The sequence below is a fragment of the Saccopteryx leptura genome, chromosome 2 (genome assembly GCF_036850995.1).
Source record: "Saccopteryx leptura isolate mSacLep1 chromosome 2, mSacLep1_pri_phased_curated, whole genome shotgun sequence".
Lineage (NCBI taxonomy): Eukaryota > Metazoa > Chordata > Mammalia > Chiroptera > Emballonuridae > Saccopteryx > Saccopteryx leptura.
In genome coordinates, this window is record NC_089504.1 from 145,475,948 (window position 1) to 145,492,003 (window position 16,056).

A 16,056-nucleotide genomic window follows, 5' to 3' on the forward strand; every position below is an offset into this window, starting at 1 on the left:
GGAGAGGGGGAGGGGTGGAGAAGCAGATGGGCACTTCTCCTGTGTACCCTGGCCTGGAATCGAACCCGAGACTTCTGCACGCCAGGCCGACACTCTACCACTGAGCCAACTGGCCAGGGCACTTTGGTCTTTGTTTTAAAGTCCATTTTGTCTGATATAAGTATTGCTACCCCAGCTTTTTTTTCATTTCCATTTGCGTGAAATATTTTTTTCCATCCTTTTATCTTCAGTCTGTGTGCATCTTTTGATTTAAGGTGTGTCTCTCTCTTGTAGATAGCATATGTATGGGTCCTGTTTTCTTATCCACGCAGCTACCCTATGTCTCTTGATCGGATCATTTAATCCATTAATATTTAAGGTTATTACTGATATGTAATTGTTTATTGCCATTTTTTTTCTTTAAAACTGTATTCCTCTTTTGCTATATACTTTTTTTACTTTGATCTGTTTACAACAGGTCCCTTAGCATTTCTTGCAGCCTTGGTTTGGTTGCAGTGAATTCCTTGAGGTTTTTTTTGTCCGTAAAGCTTTTTATTTCTCCTTCAATTTTAAATGATAGCCTTGCTGGATAAAGTAGTCTTGGTTGTAGGTTCTTGTTTTGCATTACTTTGAATATTTCTTGCCATTCCCTTCTGGCCTCAAGTGTTTCTGTTGAGAAGTCAGAAGTCATCCTTATGGGGGCTCCTTTGTAGGTGATAGTCTTTTCTTCTCTAGCAGCTTTTAATATTTTCTCATTATCATTTAGCTTTGGTATTTTAATTATGATGTGTCTTGGTGTTGGTTTCTTTGGGTTTCTCCTTAATGGAGTTCTCTGTGCTTCCTGAACATGTGAAATGTTTTCCTGCCTTAATTGGGGGAAGTTTTCCGCTATAATATGTTTGAACAAAGTCTCTATCCCTTGTTCTTTCTCTTCTTCTTCAGGAACCCCTATGATGCGGATATTATTTCTCTTCATGTTGTCACAGCGCTCTCTTAGAGTTTCCTCAGACTTTTTGAGTCTCTTTTCTTTTTTCTGCTCTGCTTCCGTGCCTTTACTTATCGTGTCCTCTAACTCACTGATTCGATTCTTGCTTCATCCATCCTGCTTTTAATTCTTTCCTTTGTATTCTGTCATTTCTGACTGATTCTTTTTTATTATTTCAATGTCCTTTTTATATTTGTTATCTCTTTATTTAGGTTTTCGTAATGGCCATCTATGGTTGTTCTAATATCTTTGAGCATCCTAACAATCGTTATTTTAAACTCTGCATCTGGTAATTTGGTTATATCTGATTCACTTAGGTCCTTTTCTGGGGATTTCTCTTGGTTTATTTGTGTTGTATTTCTCTGCCTCCACATTTTTTCTTCACGGGAGTGGCTGTGATCACGTGCTCGGATGCACAAGCGTTGGTGGCCTTGGCCTTTGCCCCACCCCCGTGTGTGACATTATGCTCGGTCCTGAGGGCACTGGTGAGCACCTTTGCTCAGCTGCGGGTCTCCGCTTGTTTCCGAGCTTTTGCCCTGCCCTTGCAGGAGGAGCCCACTCAAGGAACAGCTGCTAGCCTTGGCTCTACCGCCAGGCAGGGCTGCATGCCCAAGCTCAGCTCAGTAGCGGAACTCCACCTCTTCTGGGCTTTTGGCTCCACCCCTGCAGGAGGAGCCGGCTACCAAGTCATACCACAAGCCTGGGTTGCACGGGCGGGGCAAGGCTGTGCTCCTCTGCCCTTGCTCAGGGGCTGGTCTCCACCCTTTCCGGGGTTCCCGCCCTTCTCTTGCAGGCTGGATTACAGGCTGCCGGCAGCTGAGCTTGATCGCTTTTGCACGACCCCTTCTCCCCAGCCAGGCAAGATTGAGCTCACACCTGAGCCCAGTGGTGGCCAGCTGGCTTCCGCCCCTGCCAGCAGAACCACACTTTTGTCTCCTGCTGCCACCCGCCCTCCCGCGCGCCCTCAGCCGCGTGGGTGGGGACGTTGCAGCTCGGACCCTAAGACTCACTACTGTAGACCCGAAAGCTCCCTCCTTCTATGTGACTCTGCTCTGAATGCCGCAGGGGAGCTTGTTTGGCTGCTCTCCTGCTTTCCTTTGCTGATATTGCTGTTTCCGGGGGAAATATTCACTTCAGCTTTGGGGAGTGACTCATCCCAGGCGTTAGGGTGGCTATCTCTCAAAATGTTTCTCCCTGTGCCTCCTAGATTACACTCTCTTCCTGTAACTCTGGTCCTCTCCTCTCTCCCCCCATCCCCAGGAGCCCCGGGTGAGTGGTTGTGAGAGAGATGTTCTGTGTGGTCCCTTTAAGAAGAATCCTGGGTCTGAGAAATCAGACTCTTTCTCACAAACAGTATCCTGACTTGTTTCCAGCTAAATACTGTCCTTACGCCTCTTCTGGGCTCTGGGGCTGCAGGCTGGGGCTTTGTTCCTGGGGCTCAGGACCCTTTCCCCTCTGCTAAACTCACTTCCCACCACGCGAGCCTCTCCCTGCTGCCGTTCGCTTGGGGGAGCTGGGCAGCCCTCTCCGCATTTCCGCGTTTCCGCTTTTTCTACCAGTCTCGGTGTGGCTTCTTCAGTGTTCCTTGGTTGAAGAGTCCTCTTAGTTTAGTCCAAAGTTGATTTTTCCAGATGATAGTTCATGAAATTAGTTTGTAATCCACTTTGGTTCTAGGAGGTAGCTGTTGGTATGTCCGCCTACTCCAGCGCCATCTTGTCTCCTAACTCTCCACTCTTGCCGCTGCACTTAACCATAAGTAGACTTCATCTAAGTCAGTGGCTATTAATCCTGGGCAGAGGTCAAACAAGAAGTTGATTTATGTATCCAAATTGCCTATGGAGTTTTGCTTGTTTAATTGTACGTACTTTTTGTATGAAAGATTGTTGTTTGGAGGTGGGGCTTTAGGAAGGAGCGCAGCCATGTTTTGAATGCATTTGAGGCAAGCTCACCTGTGTGATCAGACTCATTATTTCCCCAGACTGTGAAACATGTAAAAGCCTGAGGCAAAGATCATCTCAGGCTAATCTGTACAGTACTTACACCTTCTGGAATGACTGGGTACAGGCAGTTCCCTCTGCCTGAGATCCATTATATTTCCCAAGCATGCTCACCTAGAAGATTCCGGAGAGGCAGTGCTCGAAACTGAGGCTCCGAGAGGTATTGGCTCATTTAAGTTTGGACAGTGAGTAAGCACTGGAATTAGGATCTGGACTCGGATCTTTTGCCATCTGGTCTGGGGTTCTCTTCATTACACTTTCATTCTCCTTCACCTCCTCCGCCCATTCTTCCTCCTTCTCATCTTTTTCCTCCTGTTCCTTCTTCTTCTGGATAAAGGTATTTTAGACAAAGAAATTTAAGTTTATTATGTCATTATTTCAAGTTTTTTATCTTTTTTTTTTCATAAACAATTTCTGGATAATTTTTATTTCTTTAAAATGGCAGGTTCATCAGTCAGAGTAATTAGGTATAGATTATGAACCTGCAAGATGATGCATGGTGTGTTGCATAAACATGTGAAAAGTCTTTCCTTTACATTCCTCATCATCACAAGATGAAACTACACCTCTCTAAAATTTTGTCAGTATTTCAGTACAGCCGCTCTTGAACATGAATAGTGAATCCCCTTAAACTTCCCTGATTTTTCTCATTCCATGTATGCTAATCCCCAACTTCAGTAAAAAGCCTCTGTGAACAGAATGAAGGTTTTGGTTGTTGACACAGTGTGATAGACTCTGGTTGGTGATAATACTCAGCAAATAGAAATTCTTTCTCCCGCTATCTGTCTGGACCATAGGGAATCTTTTCATCAGTAATGGCATTTCCTTAGACATTTCCAATTATTAACTATACATATTAAAAGTAAATTAAAAATTTCTCTTTTTTTTTAGAGAAGATTGAGGAATTCTAGGTCTTGTGGTCAATCTAATGATCAGGTCTTTGATAAGAGAAACAAATAGCTTAACTCTTTCTGTGAAAATAGTAAGGTTCTATATAGCAGTCTTCAGATGTTGTGATCCATGAGTCACTGTTTACTCAGAGTTATTTTATATCTTCTGTATTACATGGAGCCCAATCTGATAAGAATCTGCATTCTGGCCCTGGAAGGTTGGCTCAGTGGTAGAGTGTTGGCCTGTAGTGTGGATGTCTGGGGTTCGATTCCCCCTCTCCTTCTCTCTCTCTCCCTCTCTCTTTCCCCTTGCAACCATGGCTGGATTGGTGTCAGTGAGTTGGTCCCAGGCACTGAGGATAGCTCCTTGGCCTCCACTTAAGATGCTAAAAATAACTTGGAGAGCATTGCCCCGTAGGGGGCTTGCCAAGTGGATCTGGTGGGGGTGCATGCCAGAGTCTGTCTCCCTGTTTCATTTCCTTTCACTTAAAATAAAAAATAATCTGCTTTCTAAAAGTACACATGCATGTCATACCTTATACCATCCACTTTCTATATATTTTCCTCATGGTCAATGATCAACTCTGGAGGATTTATACAGTGGTAGCATGGCATAGAACTCAAGAACACATCTTGAACTCAAGACTCCTGACCTCTGGTCTATCACTGGCTGCCAAGTATCTTTGTGATGCTGAGACATCATTTACTCCCAATATCAAGAGAACTGGCCGAACATCCTTTGTGCCTTCAGCCCTCAAGTATTATGTGAATATTTAAGCAAATATGCTTAAAACCCTGGGCATACCCCAAGGCTACAAATGCTGATTTAAACCTGAGACTAAGGAGTTTTTACAAACATTTTTGGCATTCTCAATAGTCAGGGTATGTTATAAATATTTTAAGGAGTTGACAGTTTGCCAAGATCAGCTAGCGGCTAGAACTCAACTCAATCTCTCCTCCATTGGGAGGGTACCGAAAACAGAATGGAAGCCACAGCACATAGAAATTACAAAACCCAAAATTGTTCTTCAGTTTACACATCAGTTTGTTAAACAATTAGGGCATGCCTTTATTTCTAATGCTAGCTGAGTTTGGTGATAGAAACTACAAGACTTGTAAAAACCAGGTGTTTATTTCTTTCTACTTGCCTGAAATAAAGGTAGAATTTATCAGCTTGTTTGTTAAAAATAGGAACAGGAGGAAAACTCATGCATTTAACTGTTATTCTTTCCCTTTGCACAATTTAACTGGCATACCATCTTTAGATTGGAGATTTGTATATTGTCATGTCAATGGGCCAAAGATGGCGAATGTGTATTAGCCTGACATGACCCCTTTCTGGTTCACTTTTTCAGAGCTAGCTAGGATAGTTAGCTGGCATCAAATTCAAATTTTTGCATGTTCAGTTGCTTTAAATGTAGCCCAAATTAGCATATTTTTTCAGCCATTTGGAGCCTGCCTACTTTATACACTCCTTAAAACTGCACCCAACACCAACTGACCATAGATAAGACAGACTTTAGCTGTGAAAGACTCCTGCCTGTCTCTTGATATTGAGCTCTCTGTTTCTTCATACTGAGTGACATCAGCTAGACACATAAGCCCTCTTTCTGTTTCTCTTCTGGCCCCAGAAAATTCCCTGCTCTGTTCTTCTGAGTGGTGCCCACCTTATCTAGAATGTCTGTGTGGGGAGGAGCTTCCCCTCTTACTCAGTTCTTAGTGCCACCTACTAGAGCTCGTTGTGTATTACTGCCTCTTCCTTGATTAGCTGCCAGATTCCTGAACTTAACACATGTGTCTAATATGTATCTATGAGTATATCTTAAAAAATAATAAGCCGATATGTTTGCTTCTGACCAGGCACGAAGAGAATGAATCTATAAATGATGTATTAACGATGGTTGTTTATTTGTGGTGTGAAATAGGTTTTTGTTGTTCTTTTTATGTGAATATAAAAGGTAGTATGATATCATGAAACAGCAAATGCATTAAAGTCAGAGGTCTTGAGTTTGATTCTTATTTATTTAATACTGTGTGACCATGGACAGGTCACTTAGCCTCTATGAAGTTCAATTTCAGAGGTATAAAATAAGGATGGTGCTACTTGTAATTCTTTTTATTGATCTCACTATAATATAGGGTATAAGAAATGTTATGGACATGAACAACGGTGTGGTGATTGCCAGGGGGTGGGGTGGAGGAGGGCACGGGGGGATAAATAGTGATGGATGGAGACTTGACTTGGGGGGGGGGGGTGAACACAGTGCCGTGTGCAGAGATGTGTTGTGGAGTTCGGAGCCTGAGTGATGATGTTAACTAATATCACCCTAATAAATTCAAATAAAGGACTCAGTTGGTAAACCCTAAAGCACAGTGTAATTAAGAGGGAGGATTTCATCTTCAAGTCCTGGCTTTACCAGTGATGTGATCTAGGGGAATTTCTCTGAACCATATTTAAAAGCCTTAAATTTAAATAAAAAAAAATTTAAAACTACAGTTGACATTCCATATTATATTAATTTCAGGTACACAGCATAATGGTGGGACATTTATATAACTTTCAAGGTGACCCTCCGATAAGACTAGTACCCATCTGACACCAACCATATTATCACAGTATTATTGCCTAGATTCCCTATGCTGTACTTGACGTCTTTGTGACTATTTTGTAACTGCCACTTTTGAACCTCATGTTCTTTATTATTATCAGATAAGGGTAACAATAGCACTTCCTTTATAAGGTTACTCTGAGGATCAAAAGGATTCTTTTTTCAATGTTTTTAGTGCACAGACAGACGTGTATTGTATATGTGTTGAGATGGTAAAATGAAGTACAAATATCATATGAGTCAGCTACAGATGTTATGAGAAATAAGAGCATATGACAGAAGCAAGATATTTAGGAGTAGGCGATACTCAGTTGGGACTTTGGGCAGTAATTCTGCATTTACGTGAAAAATAATTCTGAAACGTGACTAGTATGAAATGTTGGAAGGGAATAATCCTCAAGAATAAAAGTGCCCTCAAATGATCAAAGCATTACTCATATATTCCTTTCTCAAGATTCACATATGTATAGTCTTCACATTTTATATTCAGACCGCAAAAATATCACTCAAGTACAGAGGTGGATAAAAAAACAAGCAAACAAGGAATCTTCTAGTTTTAATTTTCAAACAGTGAATTACATCAAGGATGTCTGACATCTAATAAAAAACTACAACTAGAGGAAGCATATTATTTTATTTTACAGATCTCATTTTGTAAATCTTGTTAAGTTAAATAGACTTTACTTTTAGAATTTAAAAAGATTTACACATAGGGTATGGAGTTTATCAATAGAACCAGGATGGGTTAGAAGCATAGTTAGTTCACACGCACCCTTCACATAAGTAAATGTCTCAAGAAGCTGGACTAGGCCATCCAGCCTCATCTCCCACGGTTTCCCCTCCACAGATCCCGTGCTCCAGGACTCGTAGGGTCCTTCCATTCCCTCCATGCCAACGGGCTCTCCAGCCTCCCTGCTTTTGCTTGTAAGGCCCCTTTGTTCTTGAGCATACATTCCCTCCCCCTGGCTCATCAAAATCGTATGCAAGGTTCTTCCCAGATCTTCTTTCTGCAGGAAGCCATTCCAGTTCTCTGAGTTCTAACACTTTTGCTGCATTTGATGTTGAACTTATCACAGTCAGCTGAGTGAATGAAACACATGGAGGCTACATAACATGTTATTAAACAATGAATGGGTTAATAATGAGATCAAGGAAGAAATCAAAAGTTCACTGGAAACAAATGAAAATGAATACACAATAACCCCAAATCTATGAGACACAGTGAAAGCAGTCTTCAGAGGGAAGTTCATAGTATTACAAGTTTACCTCAAGAAACAAAACAAAACAAAACAAATCTCAAAGAACAATCTAATTATACACCCAAAATAACCAGAAAAAGAATAGCAAACAAAGCCCAGAGTAAGTAGAAGGAAGTAAATAATAAAGATCAGAGTGGCCTGACCAGGTAGTAGTGCAGTGGATAGAGCGTTGGACTGGGATGCAAACAATCCAGGTTTGAAAACCTGAGGTCATTGGCTTGAGTGAGGGCTCACTCAGCTTGAGCACAAGCTCACCAGCTTGATCACGGGGTCACTAGCCTGAGCATGGGATCATAGACATCAGCCCATGGTCGCTGGCTTGAGCCCAAAGGTTGCTAGTTTGAAGCTCAAGGTCGCTAGCTTGAGCAAGAGTTCACTTGCTTTGCTGCAGCCCCCGAATCAAGGCATATATGAGAAAGCAATCAATGAACAACTAAAGAGACTAAGGAGCCACAAGGAAGAATTTATGCTTTTCATCTTCCTATTTCTCTGTCCCTATTTGTCCCTCTCTTTGTCTCTCTCTCTCTTGCTGTCACACACACACATACAAAATCAGAGTGGAATTAAACAACATAGAGATGAAAAACAATAATAAAAAAAAGATACAAAATATCAGTGAAAACAAAACCTGGTTCTTTGAGAAGCTAAATAAAATGGACAAACCTTTAACCAGACATCATTTGGGTCTTCTCTAAGACCCAAATAAATAAAATCAGAAGTGAAGGTGGAGAAGTAACAACTGACCCCATAGAAACACTCTACAAAGGATTGTAAGAAAATATTATGAACAACTACATGCCAACCAGCTGGACAACATGGGAAAAATGGACGAATTTCTAGAAATATACAATCTTTCAGAACTGGATCAGGAAGAATCAGAAAATCTGAATAGAACAATTACAACTAATGAAAGTGAAACAATAATTTAAAAAACTTCCAGCAAGCCAAAGTCCTAGACTGGATGGCTTCACAGGAGAATTTTACCAAACATTCAAAGAACTAATGCTTATTCTCCTAAAACTATTCAAGAGGAGGGAAGATTTCCCAGCTCATTTTACATGACTAGAATTATCCTACTTCCAAAACCAGATAAAGACACTAAAATGAAAGAAAATTTTAAACCAACATCCCTGGAGAATCTAAAATCTTCAACAAAATATTAACAAACTGGATCCAGCAGTACATTTAAAAGATCACACACCATGATCAAGTGAGGCTTATTTTAGAAATGCAAGGGTGCTATAATATTTGCAAATCAATAAATGTGATACACCACATAAACAAAATGAAGGGTAAAAATCACATGATCATATCAATGGATGCAGAAAAAGCATTTGCTAAAATCCAGCACTCATTTATGATAAAAGTTCTCATCAAATGGGCTAGAGGGATCATAACTCAACATAATAAAGCCCACATATAACAAACCAACAGCAAGGGTCGTACTTTTAGGCAAAAATGAAAAGCAATCCCCTTAAGATCAATAACAAAACGGGTATTTCCTTTTACCACTCTTATTCAACATAGTACTGGAAGTCATTTTGGGCAAAGGATCTGAACAGACATTTCTCCCAGGAGGATATACAGATGGCCAATAGAGATATGAAAAGATGCTCAACATCACTAATTATAAGAGATACAAATTAAAACCACAATGAGATATTACCTCACACCCATCAGAATGGCTATCATTAATAAATAAAAAAATGACAAGTGCTGGCAAGAATATGGAGAAAAGGGAACCCTTGTGCACTGTTGGTAGGAATGCAGATGGGTGCAGCCACTGTGGAAAACAGTATGGAGTGTCCTCAAAAAATTAAAAATGAAACTGTTTTTTGACCCAGTGAATCCACTTCTGGGAATATATCCGAAGAAACCCAAAACACTAAATTGAAAGAATGTCTGCCCCCTATGTTCATGCAGCATTATTTACAATAGCCAAGATCTGGCAGTAGCCCTAGTGCCCAACAGATGAGTGGATAAAAAAGCTGTGGGACATTTACAGAATGGATTACTACTCAGCTGTTAAAAAAAAAAAAGGACGGACGCTTGTATTTTTGTGACAGCATGGGTGGTCATGAAGAATATTATGCTAAGTGAAATAAACCAGTCAGAGAAAGACATACCACATGATCTCACTTATATGTGCAACCTACCTAACAAAATAGAAACAGGAGCACAGATACATAGAGTAGACTGACAGCTGCAAGAGGGAAGTGGGGTTGGGGAGCTGGGTAAAGGTAAAGGGATTGAGCAAAAAAAGAAAAAAAAACTGTGGTGGCGGCGAAAGGCATGTTACTATATCATTGTACACAGGTAATTTTCAGGATGGACTCCAAACTTAAGCTATAAAATAATGTAACATTCTGATCACGGAAATTTTAAGAGTTGCACACTTGAAAATTCAGAATGGATGTCATCTTGTTCACAGTTGGCAGAACCACAAACTGAGCCATAGTATGTTGTCTATCAGCACCTGCCTCTCTAGCCTGGATGCCCTGTCAACAAATAACAAAAATCAAAGTGGAAACATTCCAAATATATAACAGAGAAACAATACAGTGCACACTCTATGATTCAATTTACATAAAATTCCAAGAAATGCCAAGTATCATCGTGACAGAAAGCAAATCGGTAGATCCCTGAAGAAGGGGGTTCCAAAGGAGCGCTGGGGAAACCCAGGGGGCAGCTATGTTCACTATCGGACCGTGGTGAGGGTTCCACAGATGTGTAACACACATCAAAACATCAAATTTTACACTTTAAATATGTACAGTTTATTGAATGTCAATTTTAACTCAATAAAGCTATTACAATATATAATACTAAGGAACACATGTGTTCTCAGCTTGATGCACATATACAATGAAATGGTCAGAAACTGTATTTTAATCATTTATTATTGCAAACTGTCAACAACTAAGTACTTCAGTTAACAAATTGGCCTTATGAAAGGAGCCAAAAGTAGCTATAGAAAGAAGAAAATTCGCTGTAGAAAATGGGGGAAACAAAAGATGGGAGAGGTATAAAGGGAGACTGTCAATTTGCAAACTCAAGTGCAGAAGCCACTAGAATAGAGAGGTACTTAAAAGGATTATGATGTTTCAGCCTCACATAAAACAGAAGTTTTGCAGACACACAAGGTTCAGAAACACAGGCTGGAGAGTCTTCGTTTTCAAACAATGGGCAAACCATTTGACGGGGAAGCAGCACTACCTCTCTGAACACTCCGTGAACTCAGCAGGTCAGTGTACCTGGCAGTTCTTCCCAGACAGTGTTAAAAGCAAAGGCTTGCATGGCGGTCTGGGGTGGCCAAGCCAAGTTGGTTGGGGTCCAGAAGAAGGGTTGGTGGGCAGCAGGCTATTCAACCTATTTAGAAATCAATGAACCTAGTTGTGAGAAGAATTCTTTTCTTTTTTTTCTCCTGCCCCCCCTCTTTGCCCCCCACGTGCTTCTCGAGCTGCTTCCCCCCACCCTCACCTCCACTCTCCACCCCCCACCCTCCCTTCCCCTCCCAGAGGATTGTTGGGTAAACAGGTGTTTTTTTCTTTTTTTTTTCTTTCTTTCTTTTTTTTTTTTCTTTTTAAGAGAGGAGAGAGAGGGAGAGAGAGGAGAGAGAGACAGAGAGAGAGAAGGGGGGAGGAGCTGGAAGCATCAACTCCCATATGTGCCTTGACCAGGCAAGCCCAGGGTTTCTAACCGGCGACCTCAGCATTTCCAGGTCGACGCTTTATCCACTGCGCCACCACAGGTCAGGCGAACAGGTGTTTTTTAGGTTTGCTCATTTGTATTGAGGGGCCGCTGCGCCTCGCCCCCGCCCCTCACCCCCTGTCTTCCCCCCTCCTCCCTGTCCCTCACCCCCCCCCCCGTGTGCTTCCGGAGCTGCTGCCCCTCACCCCCGCCCCTCACCCCCTCTTGCTTCCCCAACCGCTGCCCTCACCCTCCACCCCCGGCCCCCCCCACCCTTCTCCCCCTGGTACTTCCCCAGCCGCCACTGCCCTTCACTCCTTCGTGCTCCCCCCTTGCCCCTTCCCCTCCCAACGGCTCTGACTGGCCGCTTGCTGGGGGGGGGGGCTGGGCTGAGTTCCCGCTCTGCTAGCTTCCGCCCGCTGCTGTCCGGAGCTATGACCTCGGAGGAGGCGCAGCACCTGCTCTTTCAGTCTCACGTGGCAACAGAATTCTGTCTGTCCTCCCAAGTACCTGATGATGAACAGAGTAAAAGAGAAAATGTTCGTTCTTTAAGGACATCTGGCCACATTGGATTTGACAGTTTGCCTGATCAGCTGGTCAACAGATTCATCCAGCAAGGCTTCTGCTTTAACATCCTCTGTGTTGGGGAAACTGGAATTGGAAAATCAACGCTGATTGATACATTGTTTAATACTAATTTTGAAGACTGTCAATCTCCACATTTTTACCCAAATGTTAGACTTGCAGCTCAGACTTATGAACTCCAAGAAAGTAATGTTCAATTGAAGTTGACTATTGTGAATACAGTGGGATTTGGTGACCAAATAAACAATGAAGAGAGCTACCAGCCGATTGTTGACTACATAGACGCTCAGTTTGAGGCTTTTCTCCAAGAAGAACTGAAAATTAAGCGCTGCCTCTTCAACTACCAGGACTCCCGCATCCACGCATGCCTCTACTTCATCTCCCCGACAGGCCACTCGCTGAAGACGCTTGACCTCCTGACCATGAAGAGCCTGGACAGCAAGGTGAACATTATACCAGTGATCGCCAAAGCAGATACAATTTCTAAAACTGAACTGCAGAAGTTTAAGATCAAGATCATGAGTGAGCTGGTCAACAGTGGCGTCCAGATATACCAGTTCCCAACAGAGGATGACACTGTGGCTAAGATCAATGCTTCAATGAATGAACACCTGCCCTTTGCTGTTGTAGGAAGTAGGGAAGAGGTGAAGGTTGGAAATAAGATGGTCAAAGGGCGCCAGTACGCGTGGGGTGTTGTAGAAGTGGAAAATGAAAGCCACTGTGACGTCGTCAAGCTGAGGGAGATGCTCATCTGCACCAACATGGAGGACCTGCGGGAGCAGACGCACTGCAGGCACTACGAGCTGTACCGGCGCTGCAGGCTGCAGGAGATGGGCTTCACAGACCTGGGCCCTGAGTGCCAGCCACTCAGCCTTCAAGAGACCTATGAAGCCAAAAGACACGAATTCTACGAGGAATGCCAGAGGAAAGAAGAGAAAATGAAGCAGATGTTTGTGCAGCGGGTGAAGGAGAAGGAAGCCATGTTCCAGGAAGCAGAGAGGGAGATACAGGCCAAGTTTGAGCACCTCCAGAGGGTTCACAATGAAGAGAGAATGAAGCTTGAAGACAAGAGAAGGCTTTTGGAAGAAGAAATTATGTCTTTCTCTAAAGATAAAGCCACCTCCGAGATCTACCAGAATCAGACCTTTATGGCAGTGGGCAGCAACCTGAAGAAGGACAAGGACTGTAAGCTCCCCAATTGTATCTAAAACAAAGGGTCCAGATCACAGAAGGTCATCAAAAGCAAAAGTTATTAAAATGCTAGAAGTCTGCTGTGATTTTCTTGCTGTTTTTATTTGCTCTAGCCCTTATTCTGTATGTGGTCAGTGACTACAGTTACTGCGGTCTCTGGAAACCACTTTTAAGTGTAAGGTCAAAGCTTAAGCCAGAGGTAAGCACTTCCACCCCACTGCTGCTCCTGTGCGGGTTGTCACGGGTCTAGCCCATTGCCCCTGCTGCTCACTTCCCATCCCTGCAGAGCGTCACACACACCACAGGGCAGCGTTTGCACCACAGGAAACACACTGCATATCCACATTCCCCTCGCTGATTGCATTTATACTCTAAGATGAGCCCTTTTTGAACATACGAAGGGTGAAATTTGGGGAACATGTTTTAAAATGTATTATGTACCTGAAACTCTGACCTCTCAATAATTTTCTAGAACTTTTTAATTTTTGATATCCAGTTGGTAATGTGATCCTAGGTGTCCATATCAAGTTTTGTATGACACGGCGGCCTTCCATGCTTCCGCATGCCTTCTTGTGGTTGATATGTAGTATTCTGATGGAACAAAGTATGCTTAAAAGTAAAAGCACCCAGGTGTACAGACTCTATTCTAGTGACAAGTAGTTTTAAACACAGATGTTATCACAATATTTGTATTAGGATGTGTTACATACCTGTTGCTTAGAACCCTGTCTTACAGAAATAATAAGATTGGCTTATCTTACTAAAAATATTTTTTAAAATAGCTATGAACATCTGAATATTAAAGATATAAAATTTAAATAATTCATCTCAAAAGGGATCATTGAATTCAGTGCCTTAGTATTCTCAGAACAATTAATATTTTAATGGTTGTAGGTATATAATCTGTTTTATTTTTTGTACTTAGCCTAAATAAAACTGATATTTTACTCTTGACAAAATATATCTGCATTTTTACTAATATGTGTTTAAATTACATTAACTTTTTATAAACTGTCATCTTAAGAAACATTTTATCAAAGTTCATTAATTTTATGTTTGAATTTTTTTAAACAGGTATATTACAAGTATTTTTCAGACAACAAAATGTTTAACAGCCTATGTTAGACTCTGAACTGTGTTTTTTGTTTGTTTTTTTTACAAAGTTGTGTAAGTTGCAAATAAAACCTTTCATTTTCTAGCACAAAAAACCTTTCTAGTTTGATATAGTCCCATTTGTTTATACTTTCCTTTGTTTCCCTTGCTGAGGAGATATATCTGTAAGAATATTGCTAGAAGAAATGTCTGAGATTTTACTGCCTATGTTTCCTTCTAGGATTTTTATGGTTATGCACTTACATTTAAGTCTATAATCCATTTTGAGTTTATTCTTGTGTATGGTTTAAGTTGGTGGTCTAGTTTCATTTATTTGCATGTATCTGTCCAATTTTCCCAGCACCATTTAGTGAAGAAACTATCTTTATCCTGTTGTATGTTCTTGCCTCTTTTGTCAAATTTTAATTGACCATAAAAGTATGGGTTTATTTCTGGGCTTTCTATTTTGTTCCATTGATTTGGATGCCTGGTCTTAATGCAATAACATGCTATTTTGATTACTATGGCCTTGTCATATAGTTTGATATTAAGTAGTGTGATACCTCCAATTTTGTTCTTTCTCAAGATTGCTGAGGCTATTCAGGGTCATTTGTGTTTCTATATAATGTTTTGGAGTAATTGTTCTAGATCTGTGAAATATGCCATTGGTAAATTGAGTTGAATCTATACATTGCTTTGGATAGTATGGATACTTAAATGATATTAATTCTTCCTACCCATAAATGTAGTATATGTTTCTACTTATTTGTACCTTCTTCAATTTGTGCCATTCAGTTTTTTTTTCTTCAGTACCCTATAATTTTCCAAGTAAAGATTTTTTACCTCCTTGGTTAAAGTTATTCCTAGGTACCTTTTTTTTGTTGTTGTTGAAATAGTGAGATTGTTTTCTTAACTTCTCTCTCTGACAGTTTATTGTGTATAAAAATGCTACCAATTCCTAAATATTAATTTTGTGTTCTGCTACTTTGCCAAATTCTAATTCATTTGCTAGCTCTGTTAGATTTTTGGTGGAGTCTTTAGGGTTTTCTATATATCATGTCATCTGTAAATAATAGTTTTACTTCCTCCTTTTCAGTTTGGATGTTTTTTATTTCTTCTTTTGGTCTGATTTGTGGCTAGAACTTCCACTACTATGTTGAATAAGAGTGGTGAAAGTGGACATCGCTGTTTTGTTCCTGATCTTAAGGGAAACACTTTTAGTGTTTTGCCCATTGAGTATGATGTTTGTTGTAGGTTTCTCTTATATGGTCTTTATAAGAGTTATGATCCCTCTATCTCCACTTTGATGAGAGCTTTTATCATAAATGCTGGATTTTATCAAATGCTTTTTCTGCATCTATTGATATGACTGTAATTTTTATCCTTCATTTTGTTTATGTGATGTATCATTTTTATGATTTGCAAATATTGTACAAACATTGCATTCCTAAAATACATTGCACTTGATCGTGGTTATGACTTTTTAAATTGTATTGCTGGGCCCTGGCCGGTTGGCTCAGCGGTAGAGCGTCGGCCTGGCGTGCAGGAGTCGATTCCCGGCCAGGGTTCGATTCCCGGCCAGGGCACAAAGAAGAGGCGCCCATTTGCTTCTCCACCCCTCCCTCTCTCCTTCCTCTCTGTCTCTCTCTTCCCCTCCCGCAGCGAGGCTCCATTGGAGCAAAGATGGCCCAGGCGCTGGGGATGGCTCTGTGGCCTCTGCCTCAGGTGCTAGAATGGCTCTGGACGCAACAGAGCAACGCCCCAGATGGGCAGAACATC

General features: G+C 41.3%; 1 protein-coding gene and 1 pseudogene across 5 annotated transcripts in view; both read left to right on the plus strand.

The window, feature by feature from the left end:
• TMEM117 (transmembrane protein 117) overlaps positions 1-16,056 on the plus strand; it is a 512,620-nt gene that overhangs the window by 171,743 nt on the left and 324,821 nt on the right. The window lies entirely within an intron of this gene.
• On the plus strand, positions 11,844-13,202 carry LOC136393915 (septin-10 pseudogene; annotated as a pseudogene).